Here is a 4,308-nt window from a genome sequence, read left to right on the forward strand (position 1 = left end):
GAATGGGTGAAGAAATTAAAGTTTCCTGATGGATATGCTTCTAATTTAGGTAGATGCATTGATTTAAAGGAGTGTAAGCTATTCGGTATGAAAAGTCATGATTGTCATGTTTTTATGCAATGATTGCTACCAGCGGTATTTAAAGACTTGTTACCCTTAAATGTGTGGAATGTTATTACTGAGTTGAGCCAATTTTTTAGAGATCTTTGCGCCACCACCTTAACAATTACTGACATGGTGCGATTAGAAGAAAATATTCCTGAAATTATTTGCAAATTAGAGAGAATATTTCCGCTTGGTTTTTTTAATAGTTTGGAGCATCTTCCTATTCATTTGCCATATGAGGCAAAAATTGGTGGGCCGGTTCAATATAGGTGGATGTACCCTTTTGAGAGGTAATTATATAAAATTCATCTTTTACTTTCTTTTTTTAAAAATTAATTTGAAGATACTTAGCATTTTTTATTATAGGTTTTTATACCATTTAAAGAGGAAAGTGGGTAATAAAGCGCGAGTAGAAGCCTCAATTTGTAATGCCTACCTACTCGAGGAGGTAACAAATTTTTGCTCCCTTTATTTTGAAGAAGAAGTTGACTTTAAGGTGAAGGATTTAGGATTGGGTGCACATGCTAAAAGTGAATTGAACAATAATCCTGACTTACCTGAGTTGTTCTGTTCAACTTTTGGACATAATTCGTCAGAAGGTCAATTTTGTTACCTTGTTGAAAAAGATTACAAAGTTGCTCACCGATATGTTCTAAGTAATTGTGAAACTCTACAGCAATATGAAAGGTAAATTTCTATAAAAGTACCATAACATGTCGCTCGTAACATATCTATATGTTTACATACTAATATAATTAACAGTTTGTTTGAAGAACAAATGATCAGAGAACATAGATGCCAAAGTTCAGATGAAGTTTAGATCAAATATGAAGACATATATCCTGATTGGTTCTAAGATTATGTAAGTCACTTAACTAATATAAAATACTAATTATATATATGATTAACTAGTGTTTTTAGCATGTTAGTATATGACCGTAATGACATTTTGAACCTTTGATTAATATAGGTATTGGAAAAGAGCATCAAAAATGACATTGTTCGCTCATTAGCATTTGGACCACTAACAAGAGTTCGAAAATTTAATAACTATCACATCAATGGCTATCATTTTCATACTCTTTCTCATGGAAAAAACAAGTGTAATCCCCCGTATTTATAAATATATTATAAATGAATTTTTATTTCATTTATAATATTTATGTGTGTTTTTTCGGGATTTAAGTTTTAAAGTTCCAAATTATTTTTGGGTTGATAATTGATTTTGTTCTAAAAGGATTTTTAATTGTCCATTCTACATTTATGCCATACATATTAATAAAAGCTAGTCAATTTCATTTATCTAATTGGCCCATTAAATTTAGGAGGCCCAATCTTAAAACTAACCCTACACCACTCTCTCCCCTATAAATACCCATACATCCCCAAATTTTTTCCCCACACAAAAGGTTAGTCTTAATTTTCCTCCTCTTTATTTTATTTATTTTATTTTTCCTTTATTTTCTTTTTCCTTTTTCTTTTTTTTTTCTTCCTTTCTTTTCCTTTTCTTTTTTTTTCTTTCTTTTCTTTTCCTCCTCCTTCCTACGTGAGCCATGCTCACTGCTTCCCCCAACTACCATTGCTGATGCTCCTGTTTATGGCTGCTGCCACCACCGGCGGGCCTCCCTGCCGCCGCCACCTGGTCGCCGGCGACCACCTAGCTGGCGCCTACCACAGCAGCCACCTTTTCCCCCTTCTTCCTCCTTTGTTTTCTTATATTTTGCTTCAAAATTATTACTTTTGTTTTGGGTTTTATTTTTGTAGTATAAAGATTATATTTTTAGTATCAAAATCATGTTTTTGATAGTTTAAATTATTAATTTTAGATTTATAATTGTTATTATAATTTTCAGATTTTACAATTATAAAACCTAGGGTTTTAATTTATTGAAATTGGGATTTTAGGGTTCTAATGACTAATTAATTTGGGGCTTTTGTTCCTAGTCAATTTCTAATGATTAATTAAGCATAAAAACATGTTTTAAAGGAAGTTTTAAGGACTTTTAATGTAGATTATATTGCTGAAAATTTTTGTATGTATTAATTTGTGATTATGGGTTTTTTTCTAGGAGGTGATTATTCCTTAGGAGACTTTTAAGTGATTAAAAGTGGCGCAAAGGATTGTTTACACGAGGTACGTACATGTCTACTTCATCGAGTTATTTTATTTGTTTTAGTTTAATTTTATTTTCTCTTTTCTTTTAATTTTTCTTAGCTTGTATTATAAATACCCTTTTGGGGTTATTTCCTCATAACTTTCAACACTTAACATTTTTCTACCCTAGATTAGACTAGAGTAGTTTAGTTCTTTTATTTTTCTCTCTCTTAGGGTTAGATTAGGAGTTTCTCTCTCTATTTTAGGAGTATTTTAGAGAGAGAAAGCTTGGATTTTTCATGGAGTTTTTGGGATTTTGAAGAAGCAAATTTGTGGATTTTTCTTCTCAATTATTCAATGAGTTTTCCTAACTTTCTCTCACCTTTATTGCTTTCATTTATTATTGTTTTTGCTTATTTATTTGTTTATTTGAGTAGATTAATTAGTTTAGTTGTTTGATTCTTGCTTTTATTATTATTTTACCTTGTTTTCCATGTTTTTGTTTATCATGTTAGCTTAGGTCTTATTCTAGGGAATTGGATGAAGGTTATGTTAATAAATTGAATTGAATGATTGATGGTGATTAGTATGAAATTATTTCTTGATTATTATGTATGGATGATGTTTTTATGGATTAGAATCTTTCTAGCTAATTGATTCTATGTTCTTAATTGTGTTTTTAATCGATTGCGCGAGAGTGAGTTGGTTGAGAGCTCTAAAATCTTCCATACCTTTGCTAGGCTAGTTGCACGAGAGTGAATTAGTTTAGTAGGATAATTAACATGTTTAATTGTGCGAGAGTGAGTTAAATGTGTTGATTGTTCCTAATCGAGGTCATTTTCATCTAATTGTTTGATGTTATTGAATGTATTGATGTAATTGGATTCCACTTTCCCTAGTTTTAGTTATTTGCTCTTAGTAGTGTTTAGTTGAACCTTTCTATCTCACAAGCTTTCCTAGTAGTCTAATTAGCGTAGATTGATACACTTAGTCCTTTTGAGTTCGACCCTTTACTTACCCCTATACTCGTATTAGGGTAGTTTAGGTTATAAATAATTGGGAAATTCTCAATGGTAATCATTAACTATTTTTTTTTCTCAATGGTAAAGGGCTCAATTTTTAATTATCTTTGGTAATCAAACATTAATGTGGTTAATCAAATGGTAACTTATGTTTAAGTGTTGGTTAATGAAATCGTTAACCATGGTTAAATTACACTTATTTGACTTATTTACCCTTAATTTTTTCCCTCCAATTTTTTTGTTCTGATTTCCCTAACCCATTTACCCTTAATTTATTAAAATCCCCAAATATCTCTCGATTTCTTATGTTTCCAGATTCTAGGGTTCTTCGTTTTGGAAACTAAGGCTTATGGCAAAATCGGGTTCATCCTCTGTATCAATGAAGGCTATCACCATGGACGACATGCTTGAGTGGGTGAAGGTCGTTACTTGCAATTGTTCTTCCCCAAAAATCGCGGCGGTGAAAGTATCTGAAACCATGAAAAACCCACGGAGGCTATTTTTCAAGTGTAGGGGCTGCAATTATTTTGCGTGGGTTAAGGAAGAAGATGTAGTCAGGGCAGGTGATGAATTCGAGGTCGAAGGTGCTTCATCTGCTTCTTTGAAGACAAAAGTCGAGGATTTGGCCAATTTCATGAAAAATGTTGTCAAAATGGCTCTGATTTTGTATTTTGTGTTATTGTTTGTTGTTTCTAAGTAGTAATGTATGCATTCCTTTGTTTTGGTATGCTATGGTTCATCAATGTACTGTGAAAGGCTTTTATACCATTATCAATAAAATTGTTGCTACAATTTCTGAATTTGTTTGCATCCAATAACAGAACAGGATATGAGTAAATTGGGTTGATAAACAATTTGAACAAGACATAAGTGAATTGCAACCAAAACCTTATCAATATAAGCAATTATATCCAAAAAAACATCATAGCATTCAAATACTACCAATAAACATGTCTGATTTGGTTCACATAACTTACTGCCATGTTTGCTAACATAAATTACCTAGACAAATTGCATCATAACTATCAAATATGTCCATAAAACATCAGAAAAATAACCAGATTTGTCCAAAAAACAAATTGACTT

This window comes from Chenopodium album, chromosome 25, assembly GCF_948465745.1.
Source record: "Chenopodium album chromosome 25, dcCheAlbu1.1, whole genome shotgun sequence".
Taxonomy (NCBI): Eukaryota; Viridiplantae; Streptophyta; class Magnoliopsida; order Caryophyllales; family Amaranthaceae; genus Chenopodium; species Chenopodium album.